This window comes from Ursus americanus, chromosome 9, assembly GCF_024610735.1.
Source record: "Ursus americanus isolate L20-20 chromosome 9, mUrsAme1.1.p, whole genome shotgun sequence".
NCBI classification, from domain to species: domain Eukaryota; kingdom Metazoa; phylum Chordata; class Mammalia; order Carnivora; family Ursidae; genus Ursus; species Ursus americanus.
The window spans coordinates 39,931,001-39,957,720 of NC_142135.1; the positions used below are offsets into that span (position 1 = coordinate 39,931,001).

Here is a 26,720-nt window from a genome sequence, read left to right on the forward strand (position 1 = left end):
TTATTGAGTCTAGATTGCTTTTGAGAATTGGTAATTTTTCACTCTTTGCTTTTGAGGAAGCCATTTAGGTTGAAAGTATATTTATCATATAAAACTTGATGCATTTTGCACTATTTTCTCCATTTGTATGCTGCAAGTAACTACAGTCTTTTAAATATGAAAAAATCAGCCTAAAGTTTGTTTTAAATTCCAAACTTTTTTTGTTTTTAAACATTTAAATCTGGATATATTGCAAATGTCATGAGTTTGATTTAATAATGTGATGGAGAATTTCGGGGTTTGGTTAAGGCACTAACTTTACTGTTAAATTGTGAAGGTATCTGAGATATATAGATTTCCCTGTAGGAAATGTGAAACAAAGACACAACAGTTTTTTTGTTTGTTTGTTTTAATATCAGATGGACATTTATTTCCAAGCAATATATACATATAATTAATCAACATATCTCAAAATGACCATGAAACCTGAGAAGTGCTAATGGAGACTTGCTGGTACCTGGGAACCTAGCAAATTCAAGAACCAAGGGGAAATGTTCTGGGATGACATTTGCATTGTCAACTTCTGTTGACTCTGTTTTTACAATAAAAAATATTTTACAATTTAACTCTGCATATTGTGACTTGAAAATTTTTCCCCCTTTTTAAGGTTATGGAAGTATTATGCATATTTTCTAAAATAGCTTTTCTTTTCTTTCTTTTTTTTTTTTAAAGATTTTATTTATTTATCTCACAGAGAGAGACAGCCAGCGAGAGAGGGAACACAAGCAAGGGGAGTGGGAGAGGAAGAAGCAGGCTTCCCGCAGAGGAGCCCAATGCGGGGCTCGATCCCAGAATTCCAGGATCACGCCCTGAGCCGAAGGCAGACGCCTAACGACTGAGCCACCCAGGCGCCCCCTAAAAAAGCTTTTCTAAATCTTAGTTATATGTAAACCGGAAATGATTTTGGTGCCTATTTTTCATGCCATTCCTCTTGAATGAAATTTACTTGGACTATACTGGACCTGCAGTTCATTAACCAAATTGGTAACTATAGATGTAAAGAAAGCAAGATTCTCTAGATATCAAGAGAAAATATTAAATTGAATACACCTTAATACAGGAATTCATACCTTTGGGTCAAGTGCATAAAATGTCCTTAGTTAATATAAAGTCATTTGTTTATATATCTTTATTACCTTTATTCTGTAATTCTTATAGATAGGTAGCATTCAGTTGTATACCTAATGATTCTTAAAAGGTCCCAGGACTTCAGCCACACTCTTTTCTCTCAGATATGCTAATTTTGTTCTCAGATATAGGTTGTAGCTTTAAAGAGTATAGTAGCAATTATTTACATATCCACATTCATTAGATTGCTATACATTTTACAGGATAAAATTTCATAGTGAAGTTTAGGATTAAAATACATGAAATTATGTATATTTATTTATTTTTAAAGATTTTTATTTATTTGACAGCACAAGTAGGGGGAGCAGCAGGCAGAGGGGAGGGAGAGGCAGGCTCCCCACCGAGTAGAGACCCCCGATGCCGGGCTCAATCCGAGAGCCCTGATATCATGACCTGAGCCAAAGGCAGACGCTTAATGACTGAGCCACCCAGGTCCCCTTGAAATTAAATTTATCCATAGTAATTGTAAGGCTTTCTTTTAAAACTAAGTTATTTTAGATCATTCAGCATTTATTAACTATAATGTCAGGCTCTATAGATTTGGTGTTGGGTGTTCTAAACTTTTTAAAGGTACATTTCTGTAAAGTTTATTATCAATAGCATTCTCTTAAATATCAACTCAAAATAAATTCCTTAAAAATTATTTTGTATTCGGGGCTCCTGGGTAGCTCAGTTGGTTAAGCATCCAACTCTTGGTTTCAGCTCATGCCAAGCAGTCTGCTTGAAGATTCTCTCCCTCTGTCCCTACCCTCCCCCCACTTGCTCTAAAATAAATCTTTAAAAAGAATTACTTTGTCCTTGGCATCTACCCTAATTGAAATATTTTTTTACCACAGTATACTCATACAAAATTTCACCACTAGAAAGCAGAATTTTAAGCCATAAAACCAACAGTATTTCTCTGCCTCCACTGCCAGTGTAGTGTGGGGAAAACACAAACTGCCACTGGTACCATTGCTTGGCCTGCGAACCCTATCCTTTCATCAGGAATTGAAAAGTAGAGGAAGTTGGTTGATAATATTGTTAACACTATCTTCTCTTCGTCCCTACCGTTACTGTTACTCACACTAGTTAAAAAGACTGCAGTAAAGCTTTGATGGTATTATCAACTAGTTTATCAAGAAAAAAGCAGTAAGTACTATTTGAATTGGCATACTGCTGTTCTCTTAATGTTTAGAGGAAATGCATGCTTTTCTATTCTTTATTTTTAGCAGCTTTGAGATAAAATTCACATACCACACAATTTAATTCAAGGTATAAAATCCAGGGGTTTTTGGTATATTCGCTAAAACCATGTCACTTCCCAGAACATTTTCATCACTGCAGAGAGAAATGCGCTGTTAGCAGTCTCTCCCGTTTCATTCCCCAGTCCCCTAGCCCAAGCAGCCACTAATCCTCTCTCTCTATGGATGTACCTTATCTGGACATTTCACAAATGAAATCATGTCTTCTGTGGTCTTTGGTGACTGGTTTCGTTCACTTAGTATGTTTTTAAGTAGCATTCGTGTTGTATCAAGCAAGAGTACGTACTTATTCCTGTTTGTTGCCAAATATTCTGTGATATGTATGTCCCATATTTTTCATCAGTTGACATTTGGGCTGTTTCCACTTTGGGGCTATTATGAATAATAATGTTGCTGTGAATATTTGTGTTCAGGCTTTTGCGTAGACATGTTTTTCTTCCTCTTGGGTATGTACCTCAAAGTGGACCTGCTGGGTTACGTTGTTCCTCTACGTTTAACCTTTTGAGGAATTGCCAAACTTTTCCAAAGTCTGCACCACTTTACTGCTCCATTTTACTTTCCCATCAGCAATATAGGAGGGTTCCAGTTTCTCCCCATCTTCCCCAACACCTGCTGTCTCTGATTGTAGCATGTGAACTGTCTCTGCTTTTCATTTGCATTTTCCTAATGGCTAATGCTGTTAAGGATCTTTTCGTGTGATTATTGGTCATTTGCATATCTTCTTAGGAGAAGTGTCTATTTTGATCCTTTGCTCTAGGTTGTTTTTATCATTGAGTCGTAGGAGTGTTATTCATATAATCTGAATATAAGACCCTAACCAATACAGGATTTGCAAATGTTTTCTCCCAGTCTGTGAACTGTCTTTTCGCTTTCTTGATGGTATTGTTTGAAGCACAAAAGTTCAATTTTAATGAACTCCAATTTATCAATTTCTTCTTTTGTCTATTATGCTTTTGGTGTCATTGCCTAACTCAAGATCATGAAGATTTACTCCTGTGTTTTCTTCCAACTCTGAGTCTGATGAAGACTCTTGGTTATTGATACACAGAATGTAGTCTTAATATACCTCCAAAATTAGAGTTGGAAACTATTTCCTAGTGAATTAGATCATTCATTAGGGAATTTCCAGGCAAGTGAAACAGCAGTGTGTTCACATCAGCCTTTTCCTAGGGTAGAAATATACTTTTGGATGTACTGCAGGCAGACTCAGAAAACACACATTATTCCATATACTGATGACATGGTTTATTGTTATTTGGAGCTGCCTCAGTATAATTTCTCTTTGTAGTCCAGTTACTGTCAGAAAGAACCCCTCAAGGTCAACTATTCTGACTTAAGATAAACTATTACAAAAGTAATAGGGTAAAATTGTAAAGTTTTGATTTTTTATATATTTTATAGGAATCATGACTTGAAGAAACCAAAATTCCAGAGCTACTTAAGGCAAACTTTTTACTTCATAAACATTTATTGAGCACTTCTAATGTGTCTACTACTGTTGAAAAGAATGAGTTGCTGTTCCAACGCGTGATTCTCGTGATTTTCATGACCTTGGTATTTTTAAAATATGAGGCAGGAGTGATTTTGTAGAATGACCCTCAACAGGGGTTTGTCCGACGTTTCGTTATTAAGTTACGCATCTGTGTAGCAGGAATATCACAGAAGTATGTTTTCTCGTCACATCTTATCAGGCGGTGCTCACTCACTTTGTCCCATCACTTACTGTGTTCACTTTGACCACTTCACCAAGTGCTGTAGCCCAGACTTTTTCATTGTAAGGTTACTCTTTTTATAGTATTTTGTGAAGTGGTACTTTGGAGACTATGTGGAAGTTACATTCCTCAACAAACTTTCATTTTATTCATTTCCTTCCTTAACGGACTCCTGTTTTCCTAGTTCAGTGGTTCTCAAACTTGAGTGTCTGAGAATGCCTTGGAGGGCTTGTAAAAACACAAACTGCTAGGCCCCATCTCCAGAGATCCTGTAGGTCTGGAGACCCAAAAAGTTTGCATTTCCAAGAAGTTCCCAGTGCTGCTGTTGCTGCTGGCCCAGGGACCATACTTTACTACCCTTTATTATCATAATTTCTTTTGATGCTCCTATTATCCCTATTTGGCCAGTGGCAGGCTGGTTTCTGTGCCCTAATGACAAATCATTATTTCAGTCCCTTACATTTTTGCTACAATAGGATGTTCTAGATTCATCTTGAATTTTCCCTGCCCCCACCCAGGAATCAGCCCTTTTCCCAGGAGCCCTTGTGTCTTTTAGTGGAGAGTACTTAAAAGCCGAGGTCTGGGCATTTTGTGTGCTTGTTGCTTTGGAGAGAGTGCCTCTCCCGAGCTCTTTTAGGAGACAAATCTAGGGAACATATGTATGTGCATATAGACATACATTTAGATCTAGATTTCTGTCTCTGTATTGAAATCCATGAGTTCATACTGGTATCTCCAAACGTAACAACACTATAGGGTTTCTCTCTTCTCTGACTGTGGAAGACTGGGTCGCCTTAGCTTTACTATATTTAAATTATTAGATCAGTCTCCCTGTTTGTAACCTGTCTCTCATCACCACTGCTACCTCTCTCTCACATGGATACCTCTAACCCCCTCGGGCTCTGATGCTTCATACCAGGCTGTTCTCATCATGGATGCCCCCCTTATCCCACTTAGGCTCCAACACCCCATGCTGGGCCTCCCCCACGCCCACCCCCTGTAAACATCTTCACCCTCTGTTGTCTAAAACCTCCTTCTGGGCTGCCCTCACCTATGGATACTCTCCACACTTGGGTTCCAGTCCTCATCAGTGGACGCCCTCTCTGTGGGGACACTCCTCACCCTGCCTAGCTCTGAGTCACCCACACACAGAGACACTCTACCCTGCTGGGTCTCTGACTCCCCTCATTCACCTGCCTGAGCCCCTTCTTCATCCTGCTTGAGCTTTGACACCAGGCCCCCAGTCTTCCCCCTGCACAACTGCCCTTTTTGCCATGCTTGGGATATAGAACTACACGCCAAGCTGCCCCCATGGAAGGATACCCTCTCTCCTCACTCCGCTCAGGCTCCAACCACCATGCCAAGCCGCTCCCCCCATGTAGACACCTTGCCCTCTTTGGGCTCTGACTCCTTGCACCAGGCTATCTACCCTCTCCCACACTTCACACCCCCTCTGCATACTCTCCTCTAGTCTCTGACACCCTACACTAGCTGCCCCTTTGCACAGACCCCTGCCTTGCTCTGGCCCACCAAATGGCATTAGGACAGAATCGTGCAGAAGAAGGGAAGGGCTGCACATTCCATACCTCCTAGAAAAAGAAAGGCAGGAGGTGGCGGAGAGAAAAAAGAGCAAGCAAGCGAGCACAACAAACTCAATGGCAGCATGTACAAATCAGACTGATAAAACGAGAGGTGTGAGCTACTCTGGCTGAAGGGAGGGTTGGAGAACAGCAACCAGGCCCACCCCTCACTTGTTCTGACTCCACCCCTGCTAAGACCTCAGGGGCTTGAAACCCCCTGCTTTCCACCAAGTCAGTGGACATTGGTCACAGCACCTGAGGGCTAGCTTTCCCAAGACAAGCCAGGTGGTTTCCAGTTCTTATTTCATGATGATGATTAGAAAGTAAAGGCGTAAAGTTATTTTCAGAGCTTCAGTTCAACTTCTAAGTAAATCACACATCAACTTACTGTAACAGTGGTGTGACCCTGACAGAGAATAAGCTTGAGGGAGAAGACTTAGGACCTCAATTTGGATGAGGAGTTCATGAATGAAATTTATTAAATTTTGAGAGGGTTTTAGTGAAAAGCCTTGAAGTGGGTTTGAAGCAAACAGTTCTCTAGAAATTACTTGAAAACATATTTCTGCCATAGGAAAAATAAGTGGCCACTATTATATACAATTCTACATCTGTCTTTGAGCCAGTATGACACATCATGGCATATTTCAGGAAAATAAAATCTGTAAACAGAAACATTGGTATTCACATGTACAAAGGGAATGTTGCTAATTAAATGACAATAATTATACAGAGTAATGTGTCAAGAAATAGAAAAAGCAGAGCAAACTGCTAGAGCAAGGACAATGAGGTTAAGAGAGATTATATTTTTGAATACCCAGCTTTTTTTGAAACCAGTTTACTTTTAACTTGGTATAACAAAGCATATTTGGGAGCGTAATGACTCCCAATTTTATAGGCTTCTATCTTTTAAAAGCATTTCTCTGGGCTATTTTATCTAAGTCTGTCAGTATGGACGCTAAAACCTGTGTTACAATGAAAGTCAGGTTTTCCCCTGTTGCTTTCCTTGCCTGAATAAAAGAATGAAAAGCATGTCTGATGTAGAAACATAAATGACTTATGAAGTTGTTAATCATTTCCCTATATTCCATAATAGGGAAGTACCAATGATAACATCAAGTGTCCGGTGATAGTTTGACATTTTACATCTTGTGCTTTAGAAATAGCTTTTGTGACTTAGACTATTTCGTAGTAGCTTTTAGGGTATTAAAAGCAGAAAGAATCAATGACAAAATATTAAAAGCAGCTTTCACTTGGCCAGTTGCTAAGATGCCAAATTATCTTAATTTCAGCCAAAGCAAGTTGTAGAGTCTGACTGTAAATTAATACACAGTTGACCCTTGAACAACACAGAGGATGGGGTGCTGACCCCCATACATTGGAACATCCACTATAACTTTTGACTCCCCACAAAATTTACTGATAGAGCAGAAGACATAAAGTCAATCAACAAACATTTTGTACAAGTATTATATACTGTTTTCTTAAAACAAAGTAAGCTGGAGAAAAGCAAATTATTAAGCAAAGCATAAGGAAGAGAAAATCCATGTACAGTACTATACTGTATTTATAGATACCATAAGTTTACATCACATTGTAAGTGTGTAAAGATGAATGTGTAAATCTTGTAAAGATGAATCATCTGTCATTAACTACATCAATATTGTCTTACAAGATGCAAACACCGTAGCCATTATATATTATTCACACTAGACATCAAAAATGAAAAGATAATGTGAACAAGAAATTCTCATTTACAAATGCAACAATGCATGGGTCGATAGTGAAGAAGCAGCAGTACGATTGCTTTATGGTAGCCTACTGTAATCGGTAGGATTGCTTCCCCGTAGCCTAGCCTATACACTAATGAATGGTTATAAAATTTTTATGGCATACCATATTACAGTCATATTTATAATACAGTACCAGAAACATTGTTACATTTTTAAAAACCACTTGCCTATAACGATAGGCTGGTGTGTAGTTTCTCCAATTATGAGAGAGGCATACTCTATGGTAATGTAATTCTTTGAAAGCAAGGTTATAAAACAGTAAGATAAGTAACACATTATGAATTTTATATTAAATATCACTCACTTGGAGCACCTGGGTGACTCAGTCTATTAAGCATCCAACTCTTGATTTTGGTTCAGGTCATGATCTCAGGATCGTGAGATCGGGCCCTGCGTCAGGCTCGCACTGGGCGTAGAATCTGCTTGGGATTCTCTCTTTCTCTCTCCCTCTGTCCCTCCCTGCCCCTCCCCACTCATGTGCACTCTCTCTCTCTCTCAAGAAAGAAAGAAAAAGGAAAGAAAGAAAGAAAGAAAGAAAGAAAGAAAGAAAGAAAGAAAGAAAGAGAAAGAAAGAAGGAAAAAGAAAAAAGAAAATCACTCACTTTATGCCTGTAAGGATGGCTTCTACTTCGTATGAGTCTTGCCCATGATGGTCTACACGATGAATACTTGGGCAGTGATGATGATGATGACACAAAAATGTCTCCTGCAGTTCTTGCTGCATAGTTCTTAGGTTCTCACACGAAGACACTCACACACATACACCACAGAGAAGTTTTTTAACCTAACAGCATGACAATTATTTACTATTCATTAAGTGAAAGTGCATCATCATAAAGGTCTTCATCCTTCCCCTCCTCACAGGGCTCAGGAGAAGAGGGGTTGGTCTTGCTCTCTCAGGGGTGCAGAGACACAGGAGGTGCGGGGGGAGGAGGAGGCAGGACAGGTAGGCACACTTAGTGGAACTTCATGGAAATACGTCATAATTTCTGTGTGACTTTCTTGCTTTTTATTTCTCTAAAATATTTCTATAGGGTACCAATCCTTCTTCCGCCATTTGCTTTAGTTTCAATGCGCATATCATGGAAGGGTCCATGTCATAAGAGAAGTCAAAAGCAGTCTTGAATAACTAGAACCCTTCTGCCAGATTGTCTCATGTAAATTTGTTTTTTAGCCCAGCTTCTTCTATGTCTCCTTTCTCGTCATCTGGCACTGGTTTGGAATCACTCGTCTCCGTTAGGTCATCTTCTGTTAATTTCTCTGGCGTGGTGTCTCTTAGCTCTTGAATTTCTCCAAGACCCATATCTTGAGACCTTTCACCTCACCCCAACCCCACCCCTTTTTGGTTATATGCATAATCTCTTTCATGATTTCCTTGTTGGATCTATTGTAAATCCTGTGAAATCATGCACATTTAGACACGGTTTTCTCCAGCAGGAATTTATTATTTCAGGCTTGATAGCTTTCATGGCTTTTTCTGTAACAACGGTATCTTCAGTGGCGTAACCCTTCCAGACTTTAATGTTTTTCTCTCTGTTGGGGTTCTCCTCCATAGTGTTGACAGTCTTCTCCATAGAGTACCGTGTGTAATGAGCTTTAAAGGTCCCTATGGGGGCATCTGGGTGGCTCAGTTGGTTAAGCATCTGCTCTGGTCATGATCCCAGGGTCCTGGGATCCGAGCCCCATGTCAGGCTCTGCTCAGCGGGAGCCTGCTTCTCCCTCTCCCAGCCGTTCCACCTCCTTGTACTCTTTCTCTCTGTCAAATAAATAGAATCTTTAAATAAATAAATAAAAGTCCTTAGGACTCCCTGATCTAGAGGCTGAACTAGAAACGTTATATTTGAGGACAAGTAGATTATTTTGACACCTTCACTTTTGAACTCATGGGGTTCTGGGTGGCCTGGGACATTTGTCCTATAAAAGAACTTTAAAAGGCAGTCCCTTACTGGCAAGATACTCCTGACTTCGGGGACAAAGCATTGATAGAACAAATCCAGAAAAGGGTTTCTCATTGTCCAGGCCTTCTTGTTCTACAACCAAAAGCCTGACAGCTGGTGTTTATCTCTTCCCTTCAAAGCTGGGGGTTAGCAACTTTATAATAAGGGCAGGCCTGATCATAAACCCAACTGCATTTGCGCTAAACAGACTTCCTGCCTTAAACCCTGGTGCTCACTTATCTTCTTTACTAAGAAATGTCCTTTGTGGCATTTTTTCCCCAGAACAGGACACTTATCATCTGCATTAAAAAATTTCCAGGCAGGGGCATCTGGCAGGCATGGCACTTTTGATTTTGGGGTCCTGAGTTTGAGCCCCACATTGGGAGTAGAGCTCACTTTAAAAAAAAAGAAGAAGAAAGAAAAAGTTTTGGGGTACATATCCTGTCTCCTCAGTGATTTTCTTTTCCTTTTCAACTGAACTATAGTTGACACACAATGTTACATTAGTTTCAGTGCACAACATAGTAATTCAACAACTCTTACGTTATGCTATGGACACCACAAGTGTAGCTACCATCTGTCACCATACAATGCCATTACATTATTGACTACATTCCCTATGCTGTACCTTTCATCCCTGTGACTTTTTCATTCTATAACTGGAAGCCTGTATCCCCATTCCCCTTCACCCATTTTGCCCATTCCCTCACACTCTTCCCCTCTGGCATCCATCAGTTTGTTCTCGTATTTATGGGTCTGTTTCTGCTTTTTTTAAATGTTTGTTTGGTTTGGTTTTTATATTATACATGTAAGTGAAATTATATGGTATTTGTCTTTGACTTATTTCACTTAGCATAATACCCTCTAGGTCCATCCATGTTGTTGAAATGGCAAGATCTCATTCTTTTTATGACCAATACAATAGAGAATAACTTGGTCATAAAAAAAGAATGAGGTCTTGCCATTTCAGCAACCTGGATGGATACATATATGGCACATCTCCGTATCCTCTCATCTATCAGTAAACACTTGGGTTACTTCCATATCTTTGCTATTGCAAATAATGCTGCAATAAACATAGGGTGCATGTATCTTTTTGAGCTGGTGTTTCCATTTTCTTTGGGTAAATAGCCAGTAGTGGAATTATTGAATCATATGGTCGTTCTATTTTTAACTTTTTGAGGAACCTCCATACTGTTTTCCACAGTGGCTGCACCAGTTTGCATTCCCACCAACAGTACATAAGGGTTCCTTCTCCACATTTTCACCAACATTTGTTATTTCTCTTCTTTTTGATACATTCTGACAGGTGTAAAGTGGTATCTCATTGTGGTTTTAATTTACATTTCCCTGATGATTAATGATGTTGAGCATCTTTCCAGGGTCTTCAGTGATTTTCTTAGTGGCGTCTGGGATCTCGTCAGTTGCCTCTCAGTCAGCAGAAGTTGCTTCTCCTCTTATCTTGACATGTTTTAAGACAAACCTCTTTCTAAAATTATCAGACCATCCTTTGCTGGCATTAAATTCTCCAGCTTGAGATCTTTCACCTTCCTTTTGCTTTAAGTTGTCATATAATGACTTCACTTTTTCTCGAATCATATTAGAGTACACGGGTATGCCTTTCTTATACAATACTACACCCACATAAAGGCTGCATTTTCAGTATGAGATAAAAAGGTATTTTGCAAAGAGTACAAGGTTTTTGCAACCTGCTGGCATAGATGCAGCATAACGTCACAGATTTTCTTTTCTTTTCTTTTTTTACAACGATCCTTACACTGGATTAATTTATCTTGAAATGGTGGGCCACTGCAGGTGCAGACCTCAATCTGTGGACGTATCAAGCAACTCAACTTTTTCTTGTAATGTCACAATTTTTCTCTGCTTCTTGGGAGCATTTGCAACATCACTAGTGGCACTTCCTATGGGTCTCATGATGTTATTCAAGGTTTAAGGTACGGTACTAACCACAGTGAAAAATACGTGGGAACAGCGAGATCAGTTTTTACAGTGATACACGATTTGCTGGAGAGACAAACTCTTCACGGAGATAATTATCATCACATGACGTTTTAAGCAGATACAACACTTGAGCTCAATGTAATAGCAACAGGAGATGGCCATGAAATCATTAAGTACTACAATAATTTTGTGCAGTTACGATTTAATACTGCATCTTCCCACTTGCTTACCTTTTTCTCCAAGCAAATAGTACCGTGTACAGTCTGTAAGTGCTCGTGTGGATAAATTTTGATAAATTTTAACTTTTTACAATAGATTCATGTATATTTTATGGTAGTAAATAATAAAATAGTCTAGAATCTACATATATTTATACATTCATGACACACTTAATTTTTTAAATGTTTCTAGGCTATGCCATTTGTAACTTTTTTCAAATTATCACAAATCTCCAAAAATTTTTCCAATATATTTACTGAAAAAAAAATCTGCATATAAGTAGACCCATGCAATTCAAATCTGTATTGTTCAAGGGTCGGTTGTATTTTGGATACTATTTCTACAGGTAAGGATGGATATAGGAGAGTTTATGATTTGCTTTAAGAGGCTTCGTGAGCCTAATTAAAGGTGCTGACCGAGTTTGGGTGCCGAGCTTGGAGATGATTAGTATGGAATCAAAGTATATCAGAGGGGAACTTGAGGTTAACCACATGCTAGATAATTGCATTTAGAGACAGTGGAAGTCACACAGGTGTGATTGAAAGCTCTTGAGCGCAAGGTGACGCTGGGAACATTGGTCCAGCTGTAAGGGAGACAGTGTAAATGTGGAAGATGAACAACAGCAGTTGTTTACGGTTAGCATGCAGTGGGGCCAATTGCCCAAGAGCGTGACAAAATTAGAAGGAGGTGGGCAGAGCTGGGCTTGCTTGAAGGGCATACGAAAGAAAAGGGAAGAGGAACGAATGAGTTATTTTCATTTGTCTGAAAGAATGAAGGTAAGAATTGGGGTGGGGAGATATGTAAAAGGATGGAGTATTTCTGGAAAAGCTTCCAGGAGAAGATAAAGAAGATAGAACTCAGCTTGGGGCAGGTGTTTGGAGAATGGGACTGGTGACTTTCATAACTGTAAGCAATAAACGAGAGCAGCAACAAGAAAGAGTGGGAGAAGAGAGCTGCTGAGAGGAAATGAGAGGACCATGACTCAATTCTGTCTTAAGCCTGCAGAGGAGGAAAAGGAGGGCAGGGAGACCACCCAGGAGAATTAATAAGGGAAAGGAGAGGAAGGATTATGAGGTTCATTGTCGGAATCTCAAGTCTCCAAGAAAAGAGATGTTGGAGCGTAGAGCTGGAGACACCAGTAGAACATGAAATAAAGCAGAACAGGAGAAGGATATTAACATTATGACGCTTGAGTAGCAGGTGGGACCATGCTACTTAAGTGGCCTGGGAATGGAAAATTCTAGAGATGGGAACTCTACAAGGAAACTTTTTTTTTTTTTAATTTATTTACTCGACAGAGATAGAGACAGCCAGCGAGAGAGGGAACACAAGCGGTGGGAGTGGGAGAGGAAGAAGCAGGCTCATAGAAGAGGAGCCTGATGTGGGGCTTGATCCCATAACACCGGGATCACACCCTGAGCCGAAGGCAGACGCTTAACCGCTCTGCCACCCAGGCGCCCCTACAAGGGAACTTCTAATGTGATACAGAGAGGGCCACTTCCTGTGCACAGAAACGGCAGAGGGGGTTCTCCCCAGCACCATGGGATATTTGGGGAGGGGGGCCCATTGGGTAGACTCCAATGTGATCGAAAATATAGAATAAGGAGAACTTCCCACACCAGTCAGGAGGTGACCTCTGCTGAGGCACAAGGTCTGGAGCCCTCCCACTGTGGGGGACACAGGAGGTGGGGGAAGATACCTCAGAGGAAGGGCTGAGAAGAGCCCAAGGTAGGGGGACTCTCAGGTGTCAGATATTTACCCAACCAGCAGGAAGGGAAGTCCAGTAAAACTGCACAATCGTGTCATAAGGGGGGGGGGGGCAGTATTTAAACACAAAACACAGGCCCCACTATGGTGGCGTTAAGAATAATATTTTTCAAAATATTTTCACAGAAAACACACATGATAGAAGAGCTGATTCTGAGCCCCACAGACGCCACACTGAACTGCGCAAGCACAAATGATCCTGAGGACCTTGGCCAGCCTGGAAAGGACGTGCCCATTATCGGGGGTGGCACATGTCACGCCTGCTATGGAGGGGACTGCTGGGTTTGAAGGGAGTGAGCCGGCCACAGCCATGCTGTCACTTCCTCTTCCCCAGAATGACTGCTTCCACCCACACTACATGCACAGGAGCTCTGAGGTTTAAGAGGATGTTTGGAGAAATAAATTGTAGGGGGGAAATTCTGTTATGAAATGTGAGGAGTAAGAATATTGACAACTCCCCCTTCCTTTTTCTAAGTAGTTTATAACGTAGATACACTTCTATATCAAGTGACACTGGAAGGGAATTTCAGAGGAATCTTTAGGAAAGCGATGCAGCTGAAAATAACCTACGGCCGATTTCTGAAGCCAAAGCCCTAGGTCACTGTGTGAGTAACAGAGTACGCATCTGCGGCGCGCTATGAACACGGGGAGCCTGCCGCGGGGAGCGGCCCCCGCAGACCCATCCTGGTGGGCTTGCAACGCGCGGGAGACGGCCGGGTGGGTGTGCGGGCGGGGAATTCAGTGAAGTCGGGGTAGAAAGGAGCAGAATCCAACCAGACAGTGTACAATGGAAGAATAGCCAACTGTTGCACAATCTGGGACCGGTAACGACTTCGATCTTCCACTTCCAGTTTCTGGAAGGAATCTAGAAAGACCGAGAATGGGCAAGGGTGGGGGTGCCTCACTTTGGGACGCCATCTAATGGGCATGCCTGTCTCCCTCCAGTCCTGCCAGGGGCCTAGGGGTCCATGATGGGCGAGTCTGCCACAGAGGTGAGAGAGCGGGCACAGCCATTAGAGGCTGTCAAGCCAGGTGGGCGCCCTGGACTCCGCGGCCCCTGCGGCGGGGAGGGCTGCAGAGGGCGCTGCAGGCGGCAAGGGCGGGCACCTGCGGGAAGATACACCCACCCACGCGGGGACGGCTGCCTTCCTCTCCCCACGGCCCGGGCGAGGCCGGGTTTTCCAGTTAGCTAGCTGGGGGAGGGGAGTCTTGAGAAACCGCGTTTTGTTGTAATCGGGTGCGTGCCCCTCCCCGGCCCTGAACCGAACGTGCAAGCAAGACTGCAGGTTGTGAAACCCAAGTCGGAAGACGCCGCCTCGCTGCGGACCTTGTGGTAAGAGTGGAAACCGGACCTCCGAGGCCGGGCGGTGGGTCCGCGGCACCAAGCCCTCGGCGACTGGGCCGTACAGAGAAATGCAAAGTAAAATAAAAGCACAACGGAAGGGTATTTGGATCTCTTTTCAAGGAAGCACAGAATGGCGAGAAATGCTTTTAAAATGTTGTAAGTTAAAAGCATGTCAGGAAAGGAGCAAGGCACAGCAAGGTTTTAAACGGAAGCAGGTTTGTGGCGGCCCCACGGTTTAGATGAAGCGCGTAGGTCAAGGAGAGAAAGGTAGAGAATGACACAGCGGCCAGAAAAGTGCGAGGAGCAGTTGTCATAGCCCAAATCAGAGAATGAGGAATGGGAGGGGGGACTTTAGGGGAAATGGGAAAGGGAACAGAGTGCCTTACTCCAAGAAAGAAAAGAAGTACCAGGCGCCCGCTATGGGGTTGAAGACTCTGGAGAGCAGAAATGGGGGCGCCCACAAATGTGTAAGAAGCAGCCAGAACCAGAAAAAAACATTATAGAAAGGAGACAGGGCAAGGTGTAAGCATGGGTTGGTGTTTGTTTTGTTTTTTCAGATTTTATTTATTTGAGAGAGAGAGAGAGAGAGAGAGAGAGAGAGAAAAGGCGGGAGTGGTAAAGGGAGAAGCAGACTCCCCGCTGAGCAGGGAGCCCGGGATCCTAAAACCCCGGGATCATGACCTGAGCCAATGGCGGACGCTGAACCCACTGAGCCACCCAGGTGCCCAGCATGAACTGTTTTATTTGGCCCCTGGTAACCCACAAACTGCGGAGGGCGCAGGCGCACCGCGAGGATAGCGAACACCTGCCTGGGGTAATGGCGGCCACACCTTACTTGGTGTAGGGGACTTGGTGTGGGGACACGAGGTTGTGCGGACCGGATGGCGGCGAGGGAGGGCACTCCCAGAGGACGAGAGAAAGGAAGGAAGCATCTTCTGTCAGGATTCTGAGGAGGGTGTACAGGAAAGGGCCGTTTCTGGATTGATTGCTGTTTCTCGGGCAACATTAGAAGCAGGATTACCTAAGAATTGAGAGCTGTTTGTGGCTGAGGAATGAGCTGTCCACAGTCATCTATGTAAGTAGCAAGGTAGGTCTGGGGGCGTCATTGGTACAAATCAATAATCGCTCAAAGAGAGGAGTATTATGACATTTTGCAGTCTTGAGAGAAAAAAATGTTTTCTGTTTATTTTGCAGCTGGCCCAATCTGTCTGTCCTCCCGCCGCAGTTAAAGGTAGGACTGCTTTTTTCTGTCTCAATTTGAGCTGGTTTTTACTCTTAAGTATCAGTCAGGTTTTTCTCTTTCAGTCCCATTCTGGCCACGAGCAGACAGTGTCAGCCCGTAGGACATTGATCTGTGAAACCCAGATCTTCACCATAATCTGGGTTGATCTGAAAGCAGTTCAGAGAACATAGCCCATAGTCAGATGAAAGGAAGGTTCTCATTCCTTCTGTTGTGAGATAAACTGCGGCTCATCTGATAGGACAATGGCTATGCATTAGCATGGACTCTGGAGGTCACCCATTTGATAACTACAACACAGACAAATATTAGCAGAATAGATCATGATCAGTGTGTGTTGTCCATTTCTTTTTTTTTTTTTAAGATTTTTTATTTATTTATTCGACAGAGATAGAGACAGCCAGCGAGAGAGGGAACACAAGCAGGGGGAGTGGGAGAGGAAGAAGCAGGCTCATAGCAGAAGAGCCTGATGTGGGGCTTGATCCCAGATCTCCGGGATCACGCCCTGAGCCGAAGGCAGACGCTTAACCGCTGTGCCATCCAGGCGCCCCAAGTCCATTTCTAAACCAAGAGCCAATTTACTCAAAATTATGCCAGAGAACCAGTTCCATCCCCAGTCTGCAGAGCCTGTGGAACCAGAGACAGGGGTATTAGTTAAATTACCTATTCTCCTGATTTCCACATTTATTTCTCAGGTCTTTTTAATAATGTTTAAGATTCTGAAGAGGTCTATAGGCATGCAGGTGCAACACTCCTCTGAGATGACCTATGTTCCACCTTGGGAGGCCTCTATGGTATCTAGAGTGTTCTATACCACCACCCATCTGATTTTATGAACCTCCTGAAGTTTTCCATCACCTTAGTGACGGTGTCTAGCTCTCCTGCTATTCTCTGAGCCAAAGTTCAGGGGATTTTTCTCATTCTTCAGGCCTTTTGTAAAGAATGGAATGAAGAGACATTGGAAAAGATAGCCCCAAATTCCTTTTGAGCGGTGAAAGTTTTTGAACTCAGATCAAAATCCAGTTTTTCTCATTCTTAGAATCACATAATCTAAGGGAATTTTATGGGTCAAGGGGACCCTGGATGATCCTGAAGGCAAGCATTAGTTTACCAAGATGGCAGATCTCTGTCCGATTTACAGGTGACAGCCAATAGGCTTTTGTGCTACAAATCTGATCCCAGGTATTAGAGGCCATTAGAAATCTGTCTTTGACCAAAGCACCATGAAGGAGTTGTCGGATGGTATTGTAATGTCGTTGCACATTTACCAAGTGTGGTTCTAGACCAAGCAATGAAGTTTTTAGTATAGAGATCATCAAGGAGTTCGAAACCAAAATTACTTGGACCTGAGCCTCTATACTATACTTAAGATCTATGAAAGTAAGGCAGCCTCTAAATATATTCCCTTTACTCCCTAGTACTTTCTCAAGTTCTATTTCTGTGAAAGTTCAGTTACAAAAGCTAACTCTCATGGTAGGCACCCAAGTGTTGTTTGGTGCAAAAAGGAACCTCCCTTTCTGAGCCTGATGTGAGAGGGGGTTTTAGATTTCTAATGGTCTCACCTACTGTGGAGTTTGCCATCTAAAGTCTTGGTGTTTGAGTCCAGTTAAGTAGAAAGCCAGCTGAATTGGTGTCAAGCCAAGGTAGTGGTACCAAATGAAGATGAATGGCTCCCAATGGGATATGTGTACAAATCCACTAGTGTGAGTAGATGTTCTAGCCAGGTCGCACCCCAGCTGTAGCCAGGTGTTGGACTCAAATCAAGGAGAGACTAAGGACATCAAGAGCAATATGAAGGGTGATATTGGGATTTCTCTGTATCCTAATTTAAACAAACTGGTACTTTTTTTTAAATTATGAGATAATCGAAAAGATTTAAACACAGACTGGATGTTAGATTTTTTTTTTTTTTAAAGATGTAGTAGTGGTACTTTTTAAAAGTGTCTTTATCTTTTAGAGGTATATACTAAATATTTACTGCTGAAATGACAGGATGTCTGAAATTTTACTCAAAGTAATCTATTCTGTGTGATACTATAATGGTGAATGCATGCTACTATGCATTTGTCAAAACCTGTAGGGCTTTTCAGCGCAACGAATGAACCTTAATGTATGCAAATTTTTTAACACATCATTTAGGAGGTTGGGGGAATCCCAGGATGGAATGTGGAATGTGAGCAAAGCATCTGACTGCTTTATAAATGTATGAAACAACCTCACTGGAGGGGGTAGGAGAAAAAGTGCTGACCTAATTAATTTTGGAAATGATTAGAGTCTGTAAAGCTAAAGGCAAAAGTAACTACACATAAGTGCCGTGCTCTAGTTGGTAGCCCCCAAGGGGCTACAAGTTAATTCAGAAACCACTGTTCATGTATGTTGGAATTCAGCAATTAAGTAAATGATGGCGGATAGGAGGAGCCAGATTTCCCTCTGTTCGAGTGGGAGGTTACAGACATATTATGATTAGATTGGGAGACATAGTATGAACTCATGTTTAACTTAAAAACTCATGTTTTTTAATATAGATACAGAAGGTGACATGTAGAAATATTTACATATACATATATAATATATATACATGGCTTAATATACATACATTCTTCCTTGCTCTGATCAAGCCCAATTCTAGAAGTCCCGACTGCCCAGCTGAGGCATTTGGAAATTACCCTGCAAGTGACACAGCTGCCCTAGAGGTCATGAGCAGAGGAAGAACTTGAGAGAACCAGCATTTGAATGTTAGTGGAAAATCTGGCCTCAGAGAACTTCTGCCTGAGATATGCAGTTTTTATTAAGAATTTGAGAAAATTGTGAAGGGGGGCCGGGACTACCTCTTTCTGGTCAAAGTTTGGTTTTTCTCGTGATGTAACATTAGGTAACGGGATCTTTGAGTCCTCGTATTAAAATCGACTCCTTTTATGACACAACCAGGTCATTTTCTAGTAGGGGCGAGTCACTATCCTTGTTTAAAGCTTTTAAAGAGTTGGGGTAATTCCACTGGCCTTCTGGGAGACCCAGCAAGTGGCTCTCTTCTTTTATTGTTTCGATTTCATTGGGGTTACCTTGCCCTGCTCACACGACCACTGATCTGTGTTTGTCGAGGATTCTCTTGTGGTAATTGACAAAACCCCCTAGAGCTAGTTAAGCAAAAGTTTTCTAAGCCCAAGCAACTAGAGGAGTGGGGGTGCAGCTGGCCTTAGTCATGCCTGGAACCAGGAATTCCAGTCCCTCAAATCTGTCTTATGTTGGCTTCACTCTTGCTGGCTGGCTGGCTGGTTACACAAGACTCACATCCTGAATGGCTACATCCTTCATTTCCTCCAAAGAGGAAAGAGGAGCCTTCCTTACCAGAACCAACTAGAAAATTATAGGGAAATACTGATTAGTTCATCTATCCACCCTTGCCCCAAGAGAAGCTTATGATTGGCCTGGGAAGCAGAAAATCCCTTCTCAAAAAAGGGGGTGCTAATCTAGGCTGATAAAATAATAAATGTCTGTTTTGGGGCCTCAAATAAATCATTTTTATTTTCAAGCATTTTGAGGCTGGCTGTTCCTGGTGACCTCATAGCCTGAATTTTCCTGAATAGTTCCAGTTTCATTTAATATAATTTTTCCTTAGTAAAGATTTTTAAGTGTATAACTAAGTGTGATTTTTTGGTACACCTTTGTACAACTTCATATGAATGAACAAATCTGAAAGTGATTTGTCAAATCTTCTGTCCTTGGTTTAGGAGGCCTGATGTATTGTAGGACATATTAGAGACATTAGCAGGCATCTCTGGATCTGCCTTCTTCTGTCATTGGAGTTTTCATTTGTCTGTTGACCCACTTGAATGCGACCCTTGTGACCTTGGATCCTGCTTGTTGATCACCCAGGTCTGGGGTGTTGTGGACCTACCAACCATTGGTGAGAAGTAACGTTTTACACGTTAGGCTCTGGTGGAGCTGTGCTGCCCTTTTTATTGGCTGCCTGATAAACATCGTTCCAAGTTCCTTTGAATGAGACTCTTTCAAGACTGTCAGGGTAGAATTCGGGATTTGCAACGCCTACGTCATGACTCCCCCTCTTTTGGCTTCAGACTACACATGAGGCTGTTGAGCTCCTGGCACTCTCTAATGGTCAGGGGCAGGGGGATGGCCGGAAGGATGGCAGGAAGGGCAGGGAACTTGTGGGGACGGAAAGGCACACAGGACAGAATCCACATCTGGGATTGGAGGATAGCTGCAAGGGCGGAAAGGAAGAGGTGAGTCTGAGAACCGCTGTGAAAGAAGAATCCATAGAACGTGCCAAATACATGGATATACGGAGAGAAAAGGAGCGGGTGGTTGACGACGGCTCAGCAGGGTGGCTCTAGTCTGTGACAGCAGCAGGGGACCTACTCAACTATTCATAGAAATGGGGAGTTTGGAGCGAGAGCACGAAGCTGCATGGTTTCAGACATACTGAGGCTGGAAGAACTAGAAACCTGCCTTTCAGGTCATTGGAAACCCAGGGCCACTTTTTGTGAATGTTCAGGAAGGGAAGTGCAGAGGGTTAGAAACCCCAGCCCCAGGTCAAAGGTCACCCCAGTCAGGGGTCAGAGGGCACCAGAGGAGCCACACAGCTCAGCAACCCCAAGTCTTCTCCAGTTCTCCATATACTCATATCTAGCCCTGGCAGCGTTGAGACCAGTCAGCTGGAATATATCGTTTTCTTTCCTCTTTTCTTTTTTTTTAAACTTCTTATTATAGAGAACTTAAAAAATAAGCTAGGGTAGAAAGAACATAATGGACACCCATGTTCCCATCACGCAGCCTCAGCAACGATCAAATCATGGTCCATCTTGTCTTCTTCCGCCTGCACCCACTTCTCCCTGTGATTGTGATTTTGAAGCAAATTCCAGACATCACATCTTTCGTTATAAATATTTCAGTATGAATTTCAAAAGATAAGGACTCTTTTTTAAACACAAAAGCACAATACCATTATTATGCCTTAAAAATTGAGTGATATATTATTCATGTCAAGTCAGGTTCACATTTCCATTAAAAAAACACACAACTAGTTTATTTGAATCAGAATTCAAATTAGGCCACAGATTGGGATTGGCTGATAAGCTTTTAAGTCTCTTTTACCCTGTGGATTCTCTCTCTACCCCCCACCCCGGGGCCTCGCTCTTCCTCCAAGTGCCCACCACCCATTGTCCTCACAGCTGTGCCCCACTTTCTTGCTGCCTGTGGAGGTATTTGGAGTCACCCTTGTTCTGTGCCTTCAATGAAGGACACTCCTGTCCTGCACACAGGCCTGAGGAAGCAGCAGGTTGCACCATCGTGCAAACACACCTGGTCTCAGATTGGTGGATCAAGCCAACTTGGTCACCTGTGTCCCAGGAATGCCCAGGTGGCTGCTTCACTCTGCCTTGCAGCAGAGCCAGGAGCAGTAAGTCCTTCTTTGCCTTGGAAAGTTCTGGAAAGAGGCTGGGCTCATCACAAAGGTCTCTCTTCAGAAGGAAATGCTGGGCAGGGCTTCTGAGCCGTAATAGGAAACCTGTGAGCTGAGAAGCAGAGTCAGTTCAACTCCCTTTCTCCAACTACCCAGACACCCCCAAATCTCAGCGTCCATCACAGCTTTGCTTCGGCACCTGAGGCCTCTGGCACAAGGTTAACTCAGTACCAGCAGATACCCAATGCCTCTCAAAATGTACTATAAGATGTAGATTAGTATAAAGGATATGGTGGCTTCAATGATGAAAATGAAGATGTGTGGGGAAAGGAACAATGGATAGCTTGGTTCTGATGGGGGTTGAGCGGGCTCTAGCAGGGGGAGCAGCCCTGGACAGGTCCAGATGGGGCTGCAAAGTGGGCAGCCCAACACGAAGGCCCTGGGTCTTAGTGAGTAGCCTGGATGGGGAAGGCAGGAGATACGCCGGGCAAGGAAACTGTCATCTTCCTGCACATCGAGATGGCCATTGTGCTGCTGCAGAGACACAGATTAAGTTCTGGGCAAGAGGGGTTAAACGTTGTTGAGGTGGAAACCCGCATCTTTTGTTCCTCCTTTCCCTTGAAGATAAAACCAGTGTGTGCAGAATGAAAGAAGACTTGAAAGAAGTGGGTATGAGAAGCAAGAAAACCCCCGTGCCTGGTACTGATTTCTATGCCAGTGTAGCTCCTTTCTCACCAAAAGCCCATGAAAGGGTCTCTGCTCTGAGGCACAGCTGGTTCCAAGGTGCCCTGGGCATGGCTGGAGCTGAGCCCGGGCCAGGAATGGCTTCAGATGGCTGCCCTCGAGATTCCCACAGGCCCCTCCAGCCACCACCTCCGAAAGGAGGAGGGACGCGACTCTAGCACCATCCAAACTCATTCCTGCAGGAATTCTGCCAGGAACTACTTTGAGCCGCATGGAGCCAGGCTAGCTATATTCAGCCCATGAGCCCTTTCCTTTGCCCTCTGAACAGGATGCAGGACCCTGAAACCCTCACGGGGAAGCTGCAGAGGCCGCTGAGTCAGCCCTGGTGAATGGCCAACCTCTTCAACCCCTCTGCAGGCCCTGGGGCCCCCAGGACAGCCCGCGGGGGCGCGCAAGGCGGTGACGCTGGCTGCACAAGGAGGTGCTGTGCTGGTGAAGTCGGCCTCAGGCTTGCGCAGAATCCTACGGTACTAACAGAAGCAAAGGAGCTGGTTTTACTGGGCTTGGAAATTCCGCCGCTAAGTGATCTGGAGATGAGTCAGGATCTTGTTTGCCTGGAATAGAATTTTTTTTTTTTTTTATTGCTTGTTGCTCTTCTAAGATCATTTTCTTCCTCTGACTTAGACAAATAATATAGGGAAAGTGATCAGGGTGGGGGAAAATCATGGGCGATACACTTTCAAATTACAAACCTGAGAAAAAGAGACGCGTGTGAGAGGTTTTTTCTGTTTTTCATTGTGGATGAATTACACAGCAAAGTGCTATAGAAACGAATTATGACACCAAAAATTCTCTGCCTGGCTTCTGGTTGTTGATACATTTTAATCCTTATGTGTGATATTAACAATTTTAGTGTATATTAATTACCTGCCATCTGGCCCATTTATTCTAAATATAGCTTCTGAATTAATGGATTTTTATGTGCTTTTTCTTTTGTTTATATATGTATATGTGTGTGTATATATATACACACACATACATCTTCTTTTTTCCATAATCTAAAGTGGGGAGAAACGCAACACTTATTTTTAGAAGCTCATTCGCTGAAGTTGAAAGAGATAAAAATGTATTTCCTCTCTGAAAGTTGTTTGATAACCTGAAATCAGTAAAGCATCCAAGATGTAAAAAGTCTGAGATTCAAACCTTAACGTCATAAGATTACAATAGATAAAATAGAGTGACGCAGTTTTCTCTGAACGGGAAATAGACACTGTGTATGGATTAAAGGAGCAAACACACATGCAACACTTACTCAGTGCCAGGTACTATGTAGACACTTACAGGTATTGACTCATTTAATCTTCATGACAGTTCTAGGGAGTAGGCATTATCATGACCCCCATTTTATGGATGAAAAAATAGAGGCACTGAGAGGTTAAATAACTTGCTAAGGGTCAAACACTAGGAAGTGAAGGAGCTAGCACAAAAATCCAAGCTGCCTGGTCCCAGAGCCACATTCTGCTCTATATGCAGTGTTTCTCAAAAAAAAAAAGAAAGAAAAGAAAAAAAGAAGAAGAAGAAGAGGGGGAGGAGGAGGAGGTCCTCCTCTCCTTAGGAGACAAAGGACCCTCAAGACACCTGCCTTGAGTTGAGTCCTTGTGTGGGGATGAGGTTCACAAGTTAAGGTGCTCCTAGTGACAAGAATACAAGAATAATGTTCTTGTTCAGAGAGGTTAAGTCTGCCTCAGACTGTGTGGCTGGACAGGTTTTGAAGTCATTGTGTCACATCAAGAACACATGAAACTGCTTTGAGGCATTTGTAAATAAAGGTCTTAGAAAAAAACTAATATTTAATAATTCAAAGGATTTTTAAAATCACCAACTACGTGAAAGCCCATCTTTCAAGCAAACCATAATACAAATAAATATAAGGCGGTAGCATTAGTTTTATGGAAATAACACAGTTCTTACCCTCAGTATTTTTAGAATCTAATGGATCATTGAGACTATGCACGCGAAAGTTTACAAGTGTGATTCATATTGTGGAAATGTCATATGGCTCCATAACTAACTGACTTGTTGCTGTTTCTTACTCTCTGTATCTTCTACCTAGAATATAAGGTCCACGAGAATAGTTACCTTGTTTACCTTGTTTCCTGCTGTAGTACAGTGCCTGGTACACAGCAGGTGTCCAATAAATGAACACTGAACAAATGAATGAGCAAGCGAGTGAGTGTATTGCTAGCCTTGTTGAGGCCGTGGGCTTGGGGAAGTGATTTGAGGATGAGACTGGCATTTTAAGGATGGGACCGAAAGAGGAGGCAGAACGCAGCAGGATAAGGGCAGCCACAGAAAGTGGAAGCCAAGAGTAGGGGTGCAGTTCGGGAAGTGGTGAGCAGCATTAGGAAGCGCTACAGAAAGATTTAGAAGAGTGAGAATTGGGAAAACACTGTTGCATTTGGTCTTGGGGCTGAAAAGAGGGGCAACAGCAGGAGAGAAACTGCAGTGGGACCCCATTTGCAAGGGACTTAAGGAGTAATTGAGATGCTAGACAGGAAGTTTGGCAGTGAATGGAAGGAAAGAGAGATGACAGCATTGGACATTTTCTTGCAAATGCAATGACATTGTTAATTCAATAGAGAAGTGTCCTGTTGTTACTTTGTTACTGTCTCAAGTGGATGCTCCCTCTCACTTGTCCTTTGTCCTAAGAGAACAAAAGGGGCCTTGAATTTCACAAGTGCCCCAGTGATGCTTCTGAGAGCTCAGGCTTTGGAATCAGAATGCCCTAGTTCAAATCCCAGTTCTTCCTATTACCAGCTGTGAGACCTGAGGGAGATGGCTTAATTCCCTAAGTTTTCTCATCAGTAAAGTGGGGATTCAGTCACTGAACATTAGTCACTGAATATTAAGTTTTACCATGTGCCAGACACTGTTCTGGTGGGGAGGTTAGCATACCATGGGAAATAGATCTCTGTACAATTCCAAAGACATGAAGCCAACTAGTATTTTAAAATTATATCTTGGCTTCCACTTCTAGGAAAATGGAGTTAGATGCACTTTTTCCTATTGGTCCCACTAAGTACAGCTAAAAACCCTGGACATAGTATATAAGACATGAGACGATCCTGAAAGGTGGAGAGAAGGGACAGACTAGGGACTGTGGGATCCAAAGCACACCCTGGTGATGAGTTGTCTGGGTTTTCTCTTAGCTTCATGTATACCAGACTTAGAGCTGAAGAAGCTGGCAACCTAGAAATGCCAACGGGAGCAAACAAATAAAAAAAAATCCCCAACAAAAGCCTGTTCTCTCAAAGTCCAGGAAAGGGGCGGCCTACCAAGACTAAAAACTTTTAGACAGTAATCACTTACTCCAGCTAAAAACCACAGGAGAGGGGCGCCTGGGTGGCGCAGTCGGTGAAGTGTCTGACTCTTGATTTCAGAGCAGGTCATGATCTCAGGGTGGTGAGATCAAGCCCTGCACTGGGCTCCATGCTGGGCATGGAACCTGCTTAAGATTTTCCCTCTCCCTCTCCCTCTGCCTCCCCCCCACCCAACAAAACAACAACACAGGAGAAATGGTGGCCCCGCTCCCACCCACAGCAGTAAAGCAGGGAGCAGGAGCCTAGACTTCCTGCTTCACCAGGCTTTAGCAAAGAACTCCAACTGCGCACCACACACACACACACACACACACACTCATACATGCTGGGGTGCTATCAGAGCAGGCCATAGAGAGCTGGGACTTTTATTCCCATATGACTGTAGCAAGGCCCCTGCCACCACAGGATCAGTAGAGACCACATGGGGAATCTGAACTCTACCCACAGACTGCAGTAATAAAATACCCCTCCCTCTCCCTCTCCCTGCTCGAGTGGTGTCAAAGAAGCCGTCAGGACTTTCACCACTGCCCAGACGTAAGGAAACCCCCTTCCTGTAGCATCAGCCATAACAAGGCACCTCTGCCCCTCCCAGGCAGGCTGATATAATAGTAGTGGATGCCTCGTGGGATCTAGAGCTCCCACCCCTGCTCAGCAGCAACTAGGAGCCCCTTCCCTCTCCAGCATGAACAGAGGTCAAGTGATGAATGTGGCCTCCTACCCCCTCAGCCCCACACTCCCCCACCCTGGCAGTAACAAGGCAGTGCTCCTCCCTTCCTCTGCCAGATTGGCATCAGAACAGCCAGTGAAAACAGGAAGTTTAAGTAAGATCGGAGTCTCATAACATAATATCCAAAATGTCCAGTTTTTGATTGAAAACCACTCATCTGCCAAATATTAGAAAAATCTTAAGACAAAAGATCATCAATAGATGCCAACACTAAAGTGGCAGAGATGTTAGAATTATCTGACAAAGGTACTAAAGGAGCCATCTGAGAATGCTTCAAAAAGCAATTACAGACATGTTTGAAATGTGAAAAAAATCAAAAGTCCAAGTAAAGAAATGTAGTCGCCGTACAGAAATAGAAGGTAAAAAGAACCAAATGGAAACTTCAGAACTTAAAAATACAATAACAGAAGTTAACTTGGTGGATGTGCTCCATAGAAGGGTGCAGGGGCCAGAGAAAAATGAAATCTGTGAGCTAGAATATACAGCAACAGAAATTGCCCAATCTGAAAAATAAAGAGAAAATAGACTAGGAAGAAGAAGGAGAAGA

At 43.0% G+C, this 26,720-nt stretch overlaps 1 long non-coding RNA gene across 3 annotated transcripts; it reads left to right on the top strand.

Annotated features, from left to right (window-relative positions):
• Nucleotides 1–12,281: 12,281 nt before the first annotated feature.
• Nucleotides 12,282–26,720, top strand: LOC123797869 (uncharacterized). 3 transcript variants are annotated; one of them, XR_006781104.2, is made up of 4 exons: nt 12,282–12,387; nt 13,505–14,711; nt 15,918–15,954; nt 19,692–26,720. It is a non-coding gene; the product is annotated as an uncharacterized LOC123797869 (long non-coding RNA). The 3 variants fall into 3 exon arrangements; XR_006781105.2 differs by having other exon boundaries at nt 13,505–13,983; XR_015725790.1 differs by having other exon boundaries at nt 13,505–15,954.